The 21158-nt window shown below is 42.0% G+C and overlaps 1 protein-coding gene across 3 annotated transcripts in view; it reads left to right on the top strand.

The window, feature by feature from the left end:
- FRYL (FRY like transcription coactivator) overlaps positions 1-21158 on the top strand; it is a 261277-nt gene that overhangs the window by 17730 nt on the left and 222389 nt on the right. For all 3 annotated transcript variants that reach the window (XM_084856817.1, XM_084856818.1, XM_084856816.1), the window contains exon 2: positions 9480-9658. The gene's annotated coding sequence lies outside the window, so the exon portion shown is untranslated. The remainder of the gene's footprint in view (positions 1-9479; positions 9659-21158) is intronic.

Below are 21158 nucleotides of genomic sequence, written 5' to 3' on the forward strand. Positions count from 1 at the left end.
AAATCAGCTTTCCTAGAATCCAGGGTAAGTGTTTGGCTACACTTGGCTTTTGCTTCCCTTAGAACCAAGAACTACAACATGGCCACTTCCCCCAGAGTTCCTGTAACTGCTACTTTATCCACGAAGTCATCTGTGTTGGTTAGGATCAAGTCAAGGATAGCCAATCCTCTAGTTCCTTCCTCTACTTTCTGTAGGAGGAAGTTATCTGCCACACTAGTCAGGAATTTCCTGGAGGGGCCATGTTTTGTAGAATTTGTCTCCCAACAAATATTGGGGAAATTGAAGTCCCCTATTACTACTACATCATACTTCCTTAAAACATTGGCTATTTGCTTTTCAAAAGTTTCCTCCTCGTCTTCTCCTTGATTGGGTGGCTGGTAGTAGACACTGACCAACATGTTCCTTTTATTCTTTGCTGCATTTATTTTAACCCAGATGCTCTCGATGGGGCTTCCAAGCTCATCCTCCTATATTTCTGTGCAGAGATATATATTTTTCACATATAGTGCAACCCCACCTCCCTTTCTGTTCCTCCTGTTGTTTCTGAACAAGTGATATCCTTCAATTACTGTATTCCAGTCATGAGAGTCATCCCACCAAGACTCAGTTATGCCTATCAAGTCATAATTTCCCTCTTGTATAAAGAGTTCAAGTTCGTTCTGTTTGTTTCCCATACTCTGGGCATTAGTATATAGATGTCGAAGACCATGTGCTTCACGGTCTGGCTTTCTTCCTACATGTTTCTGAAGACTATTATGGGGCACTATTAGAGCTGTTCTTTGCGGTGCATGAGCCTTCGTCCATTGTTATCCCAACTTTACGTCTCCCTTCCCCGTAGGAATCAGTTTAAAGCCCTCCTGATGAAGTTCTTCATGCTGTGGCCAAACACATTCTTCCCAGCCTTCGTGTGGTGAAACCTGTCCCTTGCCAACAGTTCATCTTCCAGGAAGTATAGCCCGTGGTTCCGGAATCCAAATTTCTCGTGCTGGCACTACCTTCGTAGCCAGTCATTCACCCAGAGTATTTTTCTTTCTATCCCTCTTCTAACTACTGGAAGGATGGATGAGAAAACTATCTGGGCCCCAAGGTTCTTGAGTTTCCTTCCCAAAGCTTCAAAATCTGATGTGATTTCTTTGTAGCTCCGCTTGGCGGTATCATTTGTTCCCACATGGATGAGAAGAAAGGGATACCTGTCAGTGGGCGTTATGAGTGCAGGCAACCCTTCAGTCACGTCTCTAATCTGTCCTCCTGGGAGACAGCATACCTGGCAAGCCCACGGGTCTTCACGACATCCTTGGGTTTCGATTCCATGCAGCAAGGAATCTCCCACTACTACTACTCTTCTCTTCTTGTTGTAGACCTTGGTTTCATCACCTTGGTTGGCTGACCTTCAGGCTCTTGCACACTCTCATGCAGGTTCCCCTGTAATTCTTCCTCTGCAGGCTGTCCTCCAGTCTCATCCTCAAGTACCTGGAAATGATTCCCTAGTTCCCCTGCCTCCACTGGTGTCAAGTGTCTTCTAGTTCTTCTGCTCCTAACTGTCACCCTCTTCCAAGGAGTATCCTCTACTTCATTTTCCCTCATCTCAGCAGTTTCGTCTTCTGCCTCAGCTTGCTTGCTGTTGCTCTTCAAGCTCCTGTACTTCGCTTTCCTGGTGTAGTTCCACCGTTCTGTCCGAGAACTCTTTGTGTTCTCTTATTCCCTGGAGGGTTGACAGTCGCCACTCCAGTCCTCTTACTTTTTCTTCCAGCAGTGTGATCAACTTGCACTTGTTGCATGTGTAGGCCATGTTGTTCTCAGGCAAGAATAGAAACATGGCACACACTTTGCAGGTCACCACCACTGGAGAGTCTTGTCCTTCCATAGTCTCTTTTCCTTTTTGTGTCTAGCTTTCTTGTTGTTCTAGAGTAGCCTGTGCCTAGTCCTCTACTCACTGGAGGTTAAAAACAGAGTCCCACTGGTATGGAAGTGTGTGTAACAAGACAAATATTTTTTATTTTATTTTAAAAAAAATGAAAAAAAAGTTTTAAAAAATGAAAAAAAAAAGTTAGGGACCTCCCCTGCTGAAGTCCCTTGGCCAACTCCTGTTTGCTCTGCCTGATCGCTTGCTCTGATCTGGGATGTAAACCATGTTCGCTGTCTGGGAGCTTTCTTGCTTCTATAGTCCCAAAGCCAGCTGGAGCAGCTTCCTCTGCTCTACTCTGCTCTGCTGGGAGGCAGGAAACAGATTGAAACTTCCTGCCCACACAGCTGCTGGGAGTACCCAGACCCCCCCCCCCATTCAGCTGGAGCTCTCAGGAGCACCTGGTGAGCTCATAGCAACTCAGCAGGAAAAGGACAGCCCACATCAGTCTTATCTGGCTTGAGCTTCAGTTTGGTAGCCTTTATCCAGCCATTGTTGAGTTCCATTACAAGACATCCATTGTCATATCTGAATCAATGGCTTCTTGGGCTGTATGTAGCATGTAAACCATGTAAAGTAGTCTTCCAGGTGCTATGCCCCCCCCCCCCATTTGGGAGTCAAGTTGAGAGCTGGAAAAAAATGGTGTCGCCTTCAAGCACACTGAAGTACCGGATTAATGGCCACATCTGTCCTGTCTGCTACAAGTTGTGCAAAGGACCCTGAAATTCAAAGGCTAATCCATTGATGTACAATGATCCTATAGCCATATTGCACATGGGCTAAAGGTGGTTACATTTCTAGTTGTGGTATAAACCATTAAAAACAGCAAGCTTCACGAATGCTCAAATTACAGGGGGACTGGGGGCCTCCAGTCCCCCTGCCTTTTGTGATGGCCCACTTAGCCACTGTGTGTTAGAAGTCTCTGGAGGCATGATCTGCCCCCCACATCTATTCAAGGGTACCCCATGGCCCCTTTGACTGGATCTTTCGACCATGTGTCTCTGGGTATATGTCTGTCTGAGGAGGGCACCCTGGCCTCCAGCTTTGCATTGCTTGGTTTATTCAGGCTGTCTATCCAGACCTGCCCATGTTATGTCTCCAAGCAGGATCTTCCTTAAACTAACTATCTGCCCCGCTCCCCACTTGCACTTGGTTTGGTCAGATACTCCCTTCTGTCGATCAGAGTCTCCTGCCACAGCCAAGGGTCCCCAGTTGCCTTAGAATCCATGTACGTGAGGAAACTTTCCTGTCAAGTGGAACAGCCTCACTGTTTTGAAACTTGCTTTATACATTGGATACCGTCAGAGTCCAAAACATCCCTGCCTCCAAGGTGAGCATATTATTGAATCTCAAATGGGAAAGGAGAGGGAGTTCAGCTCTAATGGCAATTGGGAACCACATAGAGGAAAGCTGGATTTTGTTTCTTTGGGCTGGAAGTCATGCTCGAGTGCTCAAATTAGAGGTCGCCCGGAGAATTCCCAGTCCTCTTACCTTTTCTGACAATTCTCTGGCTGCCAATTTGAGATGGGCAGGGGGAGTCTACAAGGAGAGAATGATTGGCTTGTGGGTTTTCATTTTGTGGGATTTCATTATGGGCTCCCTACCTTCTTCCCATAATCTGGGTCCTGAGCTTTACTATTGTGTGTAAGAGCACCCAGAAGATATAGCAGACCTGGATTACATATCCTTCCTGCCCTTCCACAGCTGAATGGGAACTATAAGGGTTTGTCCAGAAAATTATTTGCAGGACTGTGAATGCTGTTTCAGTGCATGTGATCATCATGGTTTACCTGTGGACTACTTCTGCCCACATTATTTCCTGCCTTTCAACACAGCTCATGGGGGATGTCATAGGCTGAACAGTCCTTCTGATTGGCTTGCCATGTGCATACCTTCAGGGGTGACCTAGGCAGCTGAAATGTGATTTTTTTCTTCACAACACTTTGAATGCTCCTGAATGCCACAGCATTACATTAGGTGTGCAGGAAGCTGCTATCTAGATAAGTCCTAATGCTAGAATAGGCAACATCATACTTCAGAGGACATGTTGAAGAGCAGCTTGAAAGACCAGGTCCACAGCCTGGGGATCATTTTAGACTCCCAGCTGTCCATGGAGGCTCAGGTGTCAGCTGTGAGCTGGACAGCGCTGTACAAACTCCATCTGATACGGCGGCTGCACCCCTACCTTCCCGACCATCTGCTCCCATCGGCTCTCCTCTCGTTTAGACTACTGTAATGCGCTGTACATGGGGTTACCCTTGAAGGCAGTTCAGAAGCTGCAGCTGGTGCAAAATGCGGCGGCTCTCCTGATTACAGGCAGCCGCTGGTGAGATCACATCACTCCAGTGCGAAGGAGTTGCACTGGTTACCAGTTGTTTTCCAGGCCAAATTCAAGGTGTTGGTTTTGACCTTTAAAATCCTATATGGTTCCGGCCCAGCCTGTCTTAAGGAGCGCCTCCAGCAACACAAGACAAGCCGCTTAACAAGATCAGCCTCGGATGGCCTTCTCTCTGTCTCATCAGCCAGGACAGCTAGGCTGGTGAGGACGAGGGAGAGGGCCTTCTCTGTGGTGGCCCCTACTCTGTGGAACTTCCTCCCTAGGGAACTCCGCCATGCCCCCTTTTTAACGAGCTTCCGCTGCGCATTAAAAACGTAGTTGTTCAGGCAGGCATTTGGGGTGGGTTAGGGTATTTTTTATAAAGTTTTTAATGTAGAATTTTATTGTTTTAACTGTTTTGTTGTTGTACATCGCCCAGAGTGGCTGAGTGACCAGCCAGATGGGCGATTAATAAATTTAATAAATAAATAAATACAAGCTTTGGGCCATCAGAATTAAAATCACGTAGGTATAAGACTGCAGCCGAAGAACACCAAGAATCTGCATTTAAATAAGTGGGTGAGGGGGCAATAGAGTGGCAATGTAACAAGATTTTACTTACGTTACATTTTAGAAGTGTCACGCCTAGTCTCAGCATAAGCAGCACAACCAACATATAAAATGAGAATCTGGGGAGCCTCCCCTGCTGAGCAGGGATAGTTTGAAGGCTCCTCCCTACGGAAACACCAGATTGTGGCACAGCCCCACTTGTATGTTCCCAATTATAATAAAATAGGGGAATACTAAAATTAGGGAGGAAGGATTCTCTGTGGAATCATAGTGATGCAAGAAATAACTGCCTGCCCCCCACCTAAACAATCTTGTGCATGCCAGACTTTGCCAGGCAAGTATGTACCGCTGTCCGGTACAATGACACCGCCCTCCCACTCCCAAAACCCTGTGTGGGAGATGTACAGGAGGAGGAATGCTTTATCTGTTGCTATCCTGCACACTGACACACTATTGCCTCCTCACCCACTTATTTAAATGCAGATTCTTGGTGTTCTTAGGCTGTAGTCTTATACCTATGAATCTGGGAATGCACCCCTCAAAGTCAATGGAACTTACTTCTGTTTAGATGTGAAACAGGATTAGACTTCTACTCCTCTGTGACATGTATGGGTATCTGAAATTCAGCCAGAACTGAGGATGTGCGTGTTTCTCTAAACTGTCTCTTGGCATGCTATATAACAGGAGAGGAGAAGAAGGAGTAGTTAGTACAGGGGTGTAAAAATCTCAGTCAACAATCAATCTAGGCTGTGTGTGCTTTCATTTTGTGTTCATCTTCCCTCCTTTGTATGTGTGAACACTATGATGTTTTGTTCTATTTTGTGTCCCCTTGGGTTTTGTTTTGCTATTTTCTTGTACTTCTGCAAACCTCAAGGTTCCTCCAGTGAGGTACTTCCCCTGGTTATATGCACATTTAACTGGGAGAAAATAACTTTGAACTGTTGGACTTATGTTTTAGTAGACCCACAGAGGAACAGGAATCTCAAGGATGAAGCTGGAATCCCCTCTTGAGAGAGCTGGAAATGACTGAGTTATACATGTCACAAAATGGTCAGATATCACCAGATTTCACCAGCTCTGACAGAAGCCCTTAGCTGTTTTCAAGGACCTCATTCAAAAGCTTTTGCTAGGTGCAAAATACAATATTTCCTAGTGGAGTTGGTATTCAAACCGTACTAACATGGGTTCTATCTGAAAAACAGTGCACTTCTAGACTTTTCTCAAGATCAGGCTTCAAGTTTTTATTTTGCTAATAACAGGACCAAAATATTTAGGGGGGATAACAAATACATAGGCAAAACAGTGTAGCAGCAGCAGCATAAATAACTTGTATGCTTAAAGTACAGTGCTGCAGCCCCTATTGCCCCCATCTCTCATTACTTTCCCTCTCTCTCTTCCAACTGCCCACCTCAACTGACATAACCCCCTCCTCTCCTGCATTCTCTCCTGTCTCCCAAGTAACCAGCCACACTCACCCTCATTCTTTTCCCTCCCTCCTGGCTACTCCCACATAAGGTTCACTGTACAGGCAACACAGGATCGCTCTGAGCATGCCTTATGGGTAGGCTGACCATACGTACCGTTTAAAATGGGACAGCACCGTTTTTTTTTGTATTTCCTGACTGCCCCGTCGTTTTAATATAAATGTCAATTTTGTCCCGTTTCTAATTTTTTGTAAAAAACTGAACGCGTTTATCATAAGGCTCTATGCTAATCAATGTGTGCAGTAAAACTGCTAGTGTGACGAAAGAGGAAGTTCCTTTTACTTTATCCAGTCAGGGCCAGGCTTCTCGAGCTAGCGACGATCAGACGCCGCCTCCTTGCTTGTCTGCAGTGGTGGGGAAATCAAGAGACGGTCACTAAGCCCCATTCAGCGTGGGGGAGCCAGGAGGGTGAATCTTACTGTTATTTCTACCATCATTCCGTCCATAGAGATTCTTTCTGCCCTACATTCAGTTTGATTCGGACTTTTCAAACTCATATTTTGGTTCAACAGGCTGTTAGTTATTTTTTTATTACAGCGGAACTCTCCGGTGGGACATTACATAACCCTATCCCATTTTTGTCTTCCTAATATCCCATTTTTGTCTCAAGGAAATATGGTCAGCCTACTTATGGGATACCTTATGAGTTTGCATAGGATAAAATGGGCTAAAAATGCATTTTGATAAAAACTGCAAGCACTTTATATTACTACTAGCACACAACACATAGATGACCCCCTTGACCTCACACAGAAAACCATTTCTAAAAGGATGCAATACAAACAGATAACTCAGCTGGCATATCTAACCCCAGCAAAGTCTGTGGAAAAAATCTGACAAAATTTGTCAAACTACCGGAAGTCACTCATTAAACTTTAAGTTCCTATAAATGAGCCATTTTTTACCCTTTCTACCTCAAAATCAGCGTGGACTATCCTTAACCCTATTCCTCATAAACAGCCAAGTTTCAGATCAGTTATTTGGGCCTTTTCCTGAGTATGAAGCAGTAGCACCTACTGCCTCCCCCCTCAGTTTCTGGTTATAATGACAGAATGTGATTCATCTGACTTGCCCTTAACATAGGGCTGCAGCTGTAGCCCTATAATACAAAATTCACAGGTGTAGCTCTGTTAGTCTGTTGCACAAAACCAACCAAGGGTCTTATAGCACCTTAAAGATCACCAAAATTTATTAGAACTTAAACTTTCATGGACCACATCACCAGATGTGTGAAATGTTATCAGTTGGTAGGTGTGTACATCTGTGAATGGGTGTAGAGAGGGGAAATGATAAACAGTGGTTAAATGACAGAAACTGTTTCTAATATACAGCTCTTGTCCAACAGATTCAGAGGCTGAAAATCGAGAAGGTAGTGGACTTTACCAAGAGAAGGAATTATGCTATTTAATGGTGTTATTGAGTGTTTATGTGTATTTAACCTACGCACTGGATTTATCTGCCTTTTCTCAAAGCTGTTCCACAACTGACCAACAAAAAGGCTAGCCCTATAGAAGTAATATCCTTCCTAGTCAAGATTGATTAGAAAAGTGTACACATAAAATATGGAAGCTGAGTTCTAGAGGTCTGAAGTTAAGAAACAAATCTGTGTGCTTTGCCATTGTAGTTTGAGGGACAGTAGATATGAAGCAGTGATACAATAGCGACATATGCAGCAATAAGATGTCAGATCATTTCTTGCTACTTGGATAAGCTACATATAACTCTTGATTTCTACGTAACTCTTAATTTCAGTCTATTGTCTGGAATTTAAGGATTCCTACTGAAGGTATTGGCATTAAGGAGACTATTAAAATTTAGAGTCTGTGAAATGGTGAAGCAAACCTGACAAATCTGCAAAGGGCTTAGCTCCCATTCATTTCCATATAGCTTGTTTAAGAGAGGTTCCCAGTGTTCAGATAAATGCAAACAAAATAACAAAACCTGATCTTTCTGTTCTGTGGAATTTGCAATGCAGGGGTGCCTCATAATTCATTGTGGAAGTATATCTCCGTTCTTGTATGCAACGTTAATTGTTTACATCATATATTACAAAACCATACATATTACTAAAGCTTTGTGAACTTTCTTTCTGCTCTTGCCTGTCCTGTGTGTTCTGAAAACAGATCTTTATCATGTTCTTCCGGGCAACCCTGATCAGGAAGTAGAATCAATTGTGCCTAAAATGTGGAGGATGATTAAGAGGGAGCGGGTTTCCCATGTTTCACTGGTTTCCCATTGTTTACTGCTAAAAGGAAATCAGTAAACTCTTGTATCAGAACACTGATAAAACTACTTGCAGTACAGCTTTGTTTACGTCTAGAGTCTTTCATACTATGATAACTAACAATATTCTGAGTTTGTTTTTTAAACTAAATGAGATGTAAGCTCTGTTGTTGCATGTTGAGACATGAATTGTTGTAAACAGTTAAAATGTGCTTAAGCAGCCTCCAGGGTGAAGTTAATAAGTCCTAAACATTAAAATACTTGCTGCAGCTCCTAGTAAGGAAGGGGAATCGGCAGGGTGAAGGGTGGGGAACCCTGCAGCTTAAGCAAGTTAAAACTAGTATGTAACTGACATGGAGTCTGAAGTATGCTCTTTTGTACCTTTCCAGTGGGTCACCAATGAGGCACGGTTAACTCAATTTTTTTAAAAGTAGATGTTACTGCTCTCTTGCTCACAGTTTGACTGGTTTTCCTGAGAAGGCTTACTGCATTTATAACCCTTCACTTAGAATTAATGTTAAGATGGAAAATGAAATGTCATATTCGTAGCTATCTCTATTATTTAAACAATGTACTTTCCTAACACCTCTTCAGTGTAACTTAGAAGCCAGCTATATGCTGGGTAAATAATATTCCAGTATGTGTAAAAGTCTTGAATGAAATAGTCTTTAAAATAGGCCCAAGAAGAAGTCTGTATCTCCATGGAGGCCTGCTGCAGTTCTATGGCCTTCTGTGCACTGAGTAAATGGAAAGAAAATAGATGAAGTCATTGTTAGGTAGAACTGAGTTGGACTGAGACCAAACTCCTTGCTGCTTGGGAAAGTGGCAAGTTGAACGTGATGTATCTGTCTGCTGATGTCAAATCTGTTGACCAATCAAAGAAATTAAGTTGAAGCTGCCTTGAGGGCCCTGTTTAGGCTAGAAGGTAGGATATAAAGAATATATTTCTTTTAGCTAATCTGTTATTTCCCCCCTTTTCTAGCCCCCTACACATCAGTTCCTTGTTACCTCTGGCCAGCAAGTGACCAAGAATACTTTTCATCTTTGTGCCTACTCTTGAAGATAGAAATCACAAGCTTGGCTCCTAGGAAAAAATGTCCTGATGGGTCCATTCCAGGTGGCTTGTTTTATATGTTGTTGATCAGAAGTGGATTTACACTGGTAAGACTATATATATATATATATATCACCTTGAATAATCTCCTCTAAATCTTTGTTTTTCCCTAAAATGCTTACAACTCTTCCCCAAGTATGCCTACTATAGTAGATGTGATCTTATATTTCTAAAGTAGTACTTCAACACCTGCTCTTATCTTGATCATCTGTAATGCTACCAAAGCACACAAAAGTTATGAAATTGTTGCCTCTAAACTAGGTAGGAGTGGGCAACTTGTGGCCCTCCAGATGTTTTGGCCTACAACTCCCATCATCTGTCAGCATTAGCTATGCTGGCTTTTTCTCTGTTCTCAGTCCTGTCATGACAGAGTCGGGATCTACCATTGCTATACAGTACTAGACAGCCATGCTTTCTGTTGGAATTATAGCAGTCTACAGTCTGTGTTGGATTGTGAGATGGGACCACAATTCTAGGCTGTTTTTAAGGGTGAAACCTTCTCAAGGCAGATTAAAAGAAAAATCACATGAAGCAGATAAAATAAAAAAGTGAACCACAATACAGGTGTTACAAACTGATTACACTGTTTCTCCCTGCTTTTATTGGTTCCCAATCTGTTTCCAGGCTCAATTCAAAGTGCTGGTTTTGAACTATAAAGCCATACATGACTTGGGGCCTCAGTATGTAAAGGATTCCTTTCTTCCATGTGTTCCTACCTGAGCTCTTAGATCAGGGGGCATAAATGAGACATTTTCTTGAAAGCTAATTGCTGCACAGTGTGGGAAAGAGAAAGAGAGATTGAGGGGAGAATATGTTGCTTTGTCCATACCCAGTGCTGGCATTTGCCCACCCACTACCAGAAGGTTACCCGGGAGTTAACGTGGCCTTTGGGCTGAAAAACGTTCTCAACCCCTGTCTTAGGTTTTTTTAAAATTATTTATTTATAAAATGAATTACTTGGTTTTCATTATAAAATAATCCCAGAAGGAGGATCCAAAACCAATAAAACTCAGTTAAATCACACAAATAACAACCAATAAAACAGTAAAATTAGGGAGAACAGAAACACAGATAAGTTTACAAGATGGAACAACACAGATTGAATCAAAAGCGTGAGTGAACAAATAGGTCTTTAGTTGGCACCGAAAGCTTTTAAGACTTGGCATCACCCATATATGAGCAGGGAGGGAATTTAATAGTCGGGGTACCTGAATTGAGAACACCCTGTCTTGAGTTGCCACATATTGAATCCCAGGCAAACATGGCATCAGTAAGAGGGCATTCCCACTCGATCTTAATATCTGGACAGGTACATAAGGGAGAAGGCCAGGTCCCAAGCCATGTAGGGCATTATATGTTAGCACAAGTACTTTGAACTTGGTTCAGTAGCTTATTGGCAGCCCATGCAACTCTTTCAGAACTGGTGTAATATGTTCCCAGTAAGCTGTCCCACACAACAGCCTAGCCGTTTTATTTTGCACGAGCTGCAGCTTGCAGGCCAATCTCAAAGGCAGCCCCACATAAAGCACATTGCAATAGTCCAATCTTGAGGTTACCAGCACATGGATCATTGTGCTAGGCTATACCTATCCAGGAACAGCTGTAGCTGGTGAATCAGCTGAAATGTGAAAAATGCACTCCTCTACATGGAGGCTACTCTTGCCTCCATTGACAGTGATGGATCTAGGAACACTCTCAAGCTATACACCTGCTCCTTCAGAGGGGGTGAAACCTCATCCAGAACAGACAACTTCCCTATTTCCTGGACAAGGGATCCACCTATCCACAGTGCTCCTGCCTTGTCAAGATTCAGCCTCAGCTCATTGGCCCTTCTCCAGCCCATCACAGCATCTAGACACTGGTCTAGGGCTTGCACAGCCTCTCCAGGCTCAGATGATAAAGAGAAATAAAGTTGGGTATCATCAGCATACGGGCCACGGTGGCTTAGTGGTTAAGATGCTGAACTGCAGACTGGAAGGTCGGCAGGTCAGCAGTTCAAGACCCGAGTGCCGCGTGACGGAGTGAGCTCCCGTCTTCAGTCCCAGCTTCTGCCAACCTAGCAGTTCGAAAGCAAGAAATTGCAAGTAGATAAATAGGTACGGCCTCGGTGGGAAAGGTAACAGCATTCTGTGCACCTCGGTGTTCAGTCATGCCGGCCACATGACCACGGAAGCGTCTTCGGACAGCACTGGCTCTTTGGCTTAGAAACGGGGATGAGCACCGCACCCTAGAGTCGGACACGACTGGTTGGGGACACCTTTACCTTTTACCTTATCATCAGCATACTGATGATGCTTTACTCCAAGTCTCTTAATGACTGCCCTCCACAACTTCATATAGATGTTGAATAACATCAGGGACAGAATATAACCCTGTGGGACCCCACAGCTTAATTGCCATGGACGTGAGGTATGGTCACCCATTGCTATCCTGTGGACATGACCCTGCAGTTTGGAGTGGAACCACTGTAGCAACCTGCCCCTGACTCCTTACCCACAGTAATGGGTCAAGAAGGGTTGCACTTCCCCTATCTCTCTCCAAGTAAAGGTCATCTGTCAGGGCGACCAAAGCTGATTCAGTCTCAAAACTAGACCTGAAGCCAGGCTGGGCCTAGCTAACCTGTTTCTTCCAAGGGTGTCCGAAGCTGCGTTGCCACCACCCTCTTAATGGGTGGTGGCTACACCTTCCTTTAAAAGGGGATATTAGTGACTGGGTGGTAGTTCTTCAGAACCTCTAGCTCCAGTGCGAGTTTCTTGAGAAGTGGGCACAACACTGCCTCCTTCAAGGCATCAGGCATAGTTCATCTGTGGAGACCCTTCTTTGAGTGTCCCCTCATTCTGAAGTACAGAGGGTGGCTACAAGGAAGAGGACCTTCTCTGTGGTGGCCCCCAAGTTGTGGAATGCGCTTCCTAGGGAGGCTTGCCTGGCACCTACACTGATGTCTTTTCAGCACCAGGCAAATGCTTTCTTATTATCCCAGGCCTTTTAATATTATTTTAACATCATCATTATGAGATGAGTTTTAACAATTAAACATTGATATTAATATTTATGGTAGTTACGTTGTGTTTTGCCTTATGACATTGTTTTAGTGCTTTGTGTTATTATATATGGCATTCTGATCAATCTTCAAGTTTTTGGCTGTCTTATTTTACTGATTTTGTGTTGTATTTGTTGTTGTATGAGATTTTTTATCTTAAATTGCTTAGTGTACGTTCAGTTTCAGTTTCCTAGCCCTCATCAAGCCCATTACAGACTATATGTAACTATTTAAGACTTCCACTCCTTCACCTGGGTTAGAATACAAGGAGAAATAGAATTCAATATCATCTACATATTGATGACACCTCACTCCAAACACCCAAATGACCTTTCCCAGCAGTTTCATGTAGATGTTAAATAGTGTGGGGAGAGCTCTGCAGCACTCCATAGTATTTGTCGTGGTCTAGAACAACAGTCTCCCAGCACCATTTTCTGGAATCTGCCTGTCTGCCGTGGGGTGAACTACCACAAAATGCTGCCTCCCACTCCTATCTCAGAAAGGCGATCCAGAAGTATACTATTACCAGTGGTACCAAAATCACTGAAAAATTCAAGAGAGCTAACAGGATTGTCCCCCATATCTTCTCCTAGCAAACGTCTTCTGTCAAGACTACCAAACCCATTTCAGTCCTAAAATGGAACTGGAAGCTAGATTGAAATGGGTCTGGATAATTAGTGTCATTTCAAAATGTCTGGAGCTGAGCCACCACCATTTGCTTGATTAACCTGCCCAAAAAAGGAAAGATTGCCTGGTAGTTAGATCACTGGGATTCCAAGAAGGCTTCTTCAATATAGCCATCAATCGCAGTGGTTCTCAAGCTGTTGATTATCTGTCGCTACATAAGCAGCCACAGAACATGCATGGAAGTTTCATTGTGCTATTGATGGTTCTTCTGATTACCTGTTCCTACTCAAGCCTTAACAGCAGTGGCTTGAATCTTCTGTTATATAGGAAACACATATTCAAGTCCCTGCTTAGCTTTGAAGCTCATTGGATAATTCAATTCACAATCTCGTGGTCTAATCTACCTCACAGGCTTGTTGTGGATGTTCAGTGCTCCTTAAAAGGATACAAACAAAACAAGTATATTCATTCATCTCTACTCTGCATCTTCAGAAGTTTTCTAGATACACTTGACAAACCATATTAAGGCTTTTATTCTTGTTAGTGGCATGTAACTACAATAAAGTGTATTTAAAAACATATTAAATGGAATAACTGTATCTTAACTGGGCACTCAGAAAGCGAGGAATTTTTTTTTTAACCTATTATAAAACACTGTCTTAAGTATCAGCACCTATGGCCTTACAGAGTCTCTGAGTCTGGAAATTCTGATTCAGTCTCGTCACTAAACAGAAACTAAAGAATCAGGGCTGACTGGCACTTAAATTGCTCAATTCAGTTTTGTACATGTGATTTGCCTTCATGTAAGCATATTGCACTTGAAATGATGTTAAAACTTTAGTTCAGTCTGTGATAGCTTCCATGACCTTTTGAAGTTGCACTCATTGAGTGGTAAACACGGATGTGCAATCTTCCTCAGGTGGAGCTACACATGCAGCTGTGTAGTCGTGGTCTACACTCCCAGAATTAGGTGGGAGTGAGATGGTAGAGATGTCAAGTGGCGTAATGGACAAGAGATGGAGGATTACTTTTTTTAGGCTCCCCTAAATTTGAAAACAACTTCTCTGAAAGTAAGAAAGCAGTACAACAGGACTAGGACCTTTCTCCCTAATGTGCTAGTCTTTTACTTCCAGGAAGGTCTAAAAAAGTCATCCTTTATTTGCAATCCAAAGTGTATTGTCTAATTGACACCTCATTTTGGTGCACATATATCCAAGGCATCAAAATAAGGTGACCTCTGTTTGATTTTTAGATCACTGTATTAGTAACTTTATTCCTATAGTGCTTGGCTCCACAAACTAGAATTGGTCAGTGAGAAGCAATTATATCTTAGTGGATCAAAACAAAGGCCTTTACTGAGGGATCAAAACTCAGTGGATCAAAACAAAGGCCTTTACCCAGCTAACTGTAATTTTGCTTTTTTTAAGAAGAACATCTGTAAAATGTTCTTCATCTTAAGTTTCTTTATTTCTGTGAATGACTTCGGAATTCAGAGAAGCACTATGTGAGGAAAGGGGACCACATGAAGGGAAAATCTTTAATGATTGGTGGGGGAACTTGTTTTGCCTTTTGGCCTCATACAATGACTTGCAAAAGACTTAAGAGTGCTTGATGCAGTGGCGGGGGGAGGAATGTATCCTACGCTTTATTTAGTAGGAGCAGCCTAATTCAATAATGGCATTGTTCTTGGTTTCATAGGAATGCTGTATTTAATGCCATATGAATTTTATTTGTTTTAGTCATATTTTAGGACAGCCCTTTCTTTAGCTTTGAATTATTAGAATTGTTATTAGACAAAAACATCAAGATACTATCACTGGGTAAACAAAGATTTTGTGTCTGTAAGGTTTGTTTTTTAAACAATAGTTTTAGTTAGATCTCTGCAAAGAGCTCTCATTTGTATTTTGTCTCCTTTCTAGAAAGGTGTTTCCATCTGTTTCACCTAGTCCTATTTTTAAGGTTTTGATGTCATATGGGATGAGATACCCTTTGTGTGAACAAGATCAGGAGTGAATGTTGGGGACTATAGAAGTGAAAAGAGAAGAGCAGAAATCTGGGGGAGAAGAAGGTATAGCAATGGCTGCAGACATAGTTTTTTTAGAGAGCTGAATATGATAGAGGCATCACTTCCTGTGGTGAGCATGCTCATTTCTTTCGTTTCACAGTCATATCTGGTGTTTGCAGGTTTATGAAGATTTGTGAATAGAGATGATAGTGTGATGAGTGTGTGCATCATTTTTCATCATACCATCTTCGGCTCCCCAGCTGTAGACAGGCACTAGTTTTCTTGGTTTTTTTAAAGTTTTGCTCCCAAAATGAAGGAGAACCACAGATTTGGCCACACTTCACAGGGCTGATAAAGCCCTAACGAGAGTGAGTGGCCCAAGGTCACCTGTAGAGCAGACCACATGGAGTTTGAACCTCTGCTTCTGTGGTTTGGGTCCAATGTTATCTGTTACACAATATAGGCTTGTATATACATGCTGCTGAAGAAATTGCTTGTTAATACTGTACTTGGGGAAGTGGCTGAATTTGAGAGAAATTATATATTCAAGCCTGCTTCTGTGAGTCTAGTTTTGCTTGAAATAATTTGTACACTGATGTTTTCTTCATTTCCTATTCCTGAGGAACAACTAGTGAAGTTCAAGGATTTTGGACTTAGGTACACTTACCAAAAAGCAGAGCTGACACTTGATTAAATAACTTTAGTTGATTAATCATATTAGTTGCAACTGGTTTAAATATGCATATACATAAAAACAATAATTCTGAAGGAAAAAAACATACTTTTTTAAAGATAGTGCCTGTTATGGCATGTACATGCTTCATCTTAGAGGCATTCCTTGTGTGTTAAAGAAGGGAGACCGCTTCCTCTAATATGACAGCAGCTGCCCACATCTTTTAGAAATATTTTTATATGTGCCTGATTTAATCCAAAAAACTTTTTAGTCGATCATAAGATTTTTAAATAGATAATCAAACTGATCAGCTAAATGGTGCAGCTTTACTAGGGCTTTTTTTTTGAGATAATGGGGATTTCAAAGTTAACTCTGTTGCTGTGATCTAAACTCATTCTCTTACTGTTGACTTCAGGAGCTTTGCTTTTGTATTCCTTTCTTCTCCTTGGAAAGAACATTTAGCTTCTCGATTTCCTGGCGAAAACATCAGAATGCATAACAGGGTAGATAACTTTCCTTAATAGGAAGGGATGGATGGGGAAGAAATTTGGAAGTCTCCCTATGAGGTCTTGATCTAAGAAGGACATATCCAAGCACTGTTTACTTGAGAGAAATGAAATAACTTAAAAACTAAAGTCTCTAAAAGGCTTATCTCTCAAAGGCTGTGCTCTTATCTTAAAACATTACTTTGATTGGAGAACCTTAAATGCTCATCTCTCTGTTGTCCTCTCCCTGTTGGATCCTGTTTTTATTGCTTTCAGGCTTATTTTTGTGTTCCTGAAAATTAGTAATTTATAATTATACCTGTTTGTTGTGGTTTGTGTGTGGTTCCACAGAGGGAAATATACAAAGCAGGAGTGGTATTTTGTTGAAAGTTACATAGAACATGGGTGAATGGGTGGGTGATGCTGCCACACTCCCTGAGCTAAGTAATAGATGGGGCCAGCATAAACTGCTGAATTCCTTGCTGATAGTGGGAGTAGGAGCAGCAGCAGCAGCAAGGAGGAACTTTTTTTTGACTGGGGACAGTCTTAGTGAGGAACCCTTAAAAAAAAGTCCTTATTTAAATAATATTTAATGTTAGAATACCAAACAATATTATCCATCTTCCCTGCACATCATCTCCCTTCCATGACCCAAATGTGGCAAATGTAGATAAAAGGGGCGGGGGGGGGGGGGAGGAAAAAATATGTGAGGTGAGCTTCAAGAGAGACCCAGAAATGGAGGGAAGATCGGGATTCAAAAAGTTTTAAGAATTCAGGTCAAATATCATTGAATTTAGTGCTTATAAAACACACTTTGTTCTGTGACTGTCAGGTCCAGACGCTCCTCTGCCCAAGTTTCAATGTACTGTGGGATTAGTACCTTACATCATTGAGATGGTTGGCTACCTTTGCAACTTGGAAGGTTCGTCATGTTTGACACGATGACATGTAGGTGGTATATGTCCCAAAGTTAGGCTAACAGCAGACAGTTTAAAGGCACAGTCAGGATCAGAGTTACAGTGCAGAAGTAAGTCTCAGTGGACCTTACTCCAGGTATAGGATTGTATCCTTAATCGCTGCTCATGTCAGAATGGAACCATGACAGTACAAAACTGTAACGTATGAACTAGAATACCTCCCAGGTGCATTGCGTCTCCAGCAGCAGTTGTCATCTGCAAATAGAAGTCTGTGGAAACAATCCTCCAAGTCCATGGAACAATTTTTATAGTATCAATTTAACATCCAGACCAAGGAGAACAGCTTAGTACCTTTGGGGATAGACAAACTTTTTCTTGTATTAGTCATTTCTCAGGGCCAAACCAGACATGACTTAAAAAAAACCCTTAAACTGTGGAGGTCTCCAGATTGGATGGGAACAGCAGCATATGGGGGGAGGGAGGTTATCCCTACCCCCTGCTTTCTCAGTTAAAATGGCTTCCCAGCAGCTATTAGCCCTTCAAAGGAAAAAAAAATCTGGTATCCCCCATTATTCCCAGTGGATCCAATAGCAGCTTTGGGGGTGATTTTTATTGAAAACAAGGGGAGAAAGGGTAACCCTACTTTGCCCAGCTGATTCCATCACCCCCTCAACTAGTTTTTCAGTTTCGTGATTTTTATTTTATTTTAAATCAGGATATCCAGTAATGGTTCCTCCTGTGTTCCATTTTGTTTGAACCACAGTTGAGTATGTTTGTACCCTAGCCTTCCAAAGCACCATAGTTTATAAAAGCAGAACTTATTAACGCTGGTTCTTCCTGGACTGAAGAGACTTTATATTTTCAGAAGCACATCAGTAAATACAGGAAACATTTTATATTTAAAGCAGGCTACAGAAAATATTTGGTACTAAAATGCTGTTTTCTATATCTAGAATTGTTTTTATAGGAACATAGGAAGCTGTCTTGTGCAAAGTCAGACCATTGGTTTATGTAGTTCAGAATTGTCACTCTATGCTAGGGATGCTGGAGAAATTCGAGATGGATTAAAATGAGCTTGGCTTTCTAAGAATCCAGCCTGCGGAATCCGCTGCGGAGCGACCCCCTCAGGCCCTGCGGAGTCCGTGGACTTTCGGATGATTTTTTTTACTTTCCCGAAATCTTTCCCGAAATTTACGCATATAAATCCATAGAAAAATAAGTAAGTTTCTGCTGAGGAAACGTAGAATGGAAGAGGGAACAATGCATTAAATGTTACGTACTGGGGTAAATTATGTAAATACTCTTGTAAATACTTACGTAAATATTTAATTATTTCTGTATTTTTCCGCATGACCAAAAAAAAAAAAATTCGCATCCTTCTGTGGGTGGATGACAGAATGAAAGGTACCTGACAATCCGCAAAACACAGATGGAGTGGATTTTACACAGTTCGTACATCCCTACTCTGTGCTGACTGACAGTGACTCTCCAGAGGTTCAGACAGGTCATTTCTAGGTGGGAAATACTCTTATTTGGAGTTACTGGGGATTGAATATAGGACTTCCTGCATGTAAAGCAAGTGCTCTGCTATTTAAGAGTTCTTTATTTCACTATTTTTTGCTCTCAGATGTTAACATACTTTCAAACAGTATGTTTTAGTCCACGTTTTTGGATTCTTAAATTCAAAACTGATTAAATATAGGTTAAGTGCATTGGCAGATGCAGATCCCCAATGTGTTTATGGCGTACTCTGCACTGCCATCTGGTGGTCAAAGCAAAATAAATGAAAATTGTATATTTTTTCTTTACAATTATTTTGAAAAGTAGGACACTTGGGACTCTGGTGTTTGCGCAGGGGCACAAATATGGTTCTTGTGGTGTTCCTACCTATCTAACAGTGAGAATACCTTTTTGATAAGGCCTTTCCCACAGCAGGCAACTCTTCCCCCCCCCCCCCCGTAAAGCTGCCACAGGAACTGTTACCTCAGGTCCAACACCTTTACCTTGTTAGATGTGAAAACACACTGGCTTTTATTCTGACCTGTATTATTCTCTCTATTACTTTACTATTTTGTAGCCATGAGCCGTAGGTTTTTATAAAATAAATAAATATTTATTAATTTCAGCATTACGATGTTAAACAGTAAATATGTAACTTTAAATGGACAACTAAATGAGCAAGGGGCTGGAACAGCTCCCCTATGAGGAAAGGTTACAACGTCTGGGACTGCTTAGCTTAGAGAAAAAGTGAGTGACGGGAGACATTATAGAGGTGTACAAAATTATGCATGGTGTGGAGAAAATGGATACGGAGACATTTTTCTTCCTCACTCATAATACTAGAACCTGTAGTCATCCCACAAAGCTTACTGGTGGGAGATTCAGGACAGGTAAAAGGCAGTACTTTTTCACACAGTGCATAGTTAAACTGTGGAATTCGCTACCACAAGATTAGTGATGGCAACCAATTTGGATGGCTTTAAAGGGGATTAGACCAATTCATGGAGGACAGGGCTATCAATGGCTACTAGTCCTGATGGCTATATATTACCTCCAGTATCAGAGGCAGTATGCTTATGTACACCAGTTGCTGGGGAATGTGAGCTAGAGGGTCTATTCCACTCATTTTTTATTCCTTTCCTAATTATGCCTAACTTAGAATTTGCCTTTTTCACAGCAACCCCATACTGGGTTGACATTGTCATCAAGCTGTCCACCTCAACCCCAAGATCTCTTGGTCAGTCACGGCTAGCTGAGATCTCATCAGCTTATATGTGAAGTTCGAATTTTTTGCCTCAACAGCCATCACTTTACACTTCCTTACATTAAACCACATTTGCCATTTTGATGCCCATTCTCCCAGTTTGGAGAGATCCTTTTGGAGCTCTTCGCAATCCCCTTTTGTTTTAACCACACTAAATAATTTGGTGTCATCAGCAAACTTGGTCACCTCACTGCTCACTCCTAATTCCAGATCATTTATGAACGTGTTGGAAAGCATTGGTCCCAATAAAAATCCCTGTGGAACCCTACTGTTTACATCCCTCCATTGGGAGAATTTATCATTTATACTTGGTCTCTGCTTTCTGTTCTTTAACCATTTACTGATCCATAACACAACCTGTCCTCTTATCCATGACTGCTAAGTTTATTCAGGTCAGAGACTTCATCAGAAGCCTTTTGGAAGTCCAAGTAAATTATGTCTACCGGATCACCCGTGTTCACAGGTTTATGGATACTCTCAAAGAACTTTAAAAGGGTAGGAGACAGGAGTTATCTTTGCTGAAGCCATGTTGATTCTTTTTCAGCAGGGTTTATCCTTCTATATCATTACTAATTTTATCTTTAATAATGCTTTCCACCAATTTACCTGGGAACTGGAACAGACATTAAACCAACTGGCCTGTAATTTCCCCTGGTTTCAGACCTGAAACTGGTTTGGTCACCCTGATAATGACCTTTGCTGGGAGTAGGACCAATGGTATGCAACCCTGTTAATTCTCAACCGCTTGATAGTTTTTGGTACTGTTGACTATAGTATCCACCTAGATAGGCTCCTGGGGTTAGGGATCAGGGGCGCAGTATCTCAGTAGTTCAGTTTCTACCTGGAAGTCCAATTCCAGACAGTGGTGGTAGGGGACTGTTGTTTGGCTGTGTGACATTTGTGCCATGGGGCTCTATCTTGGCCACCATACTTTTCAACATCTACATGAAACTGCTGAGTGAATTCATTCAACTTTTACATTTAATTGAGATGAGACAGTGGAAGTGCTAAACCAGCATCTTGGATTGGTAATGGA

The sequence above is a fragment of the Heloderma suspectum genome, chromosome 5 (assembly GCF_057233095.1).
Source record: "Heloderma suspectum isolate Gila_16-S chromosome 5, 16-S_ref, whole genome shotgun sequence".
NCBI classification, from domain to species: domain Eukaryota; kingdom Metazoa; phylum Chordata; class Lepidosauria; order Squamata; family Helodermatidae; genus Heloderma; species Heloderma suspectum.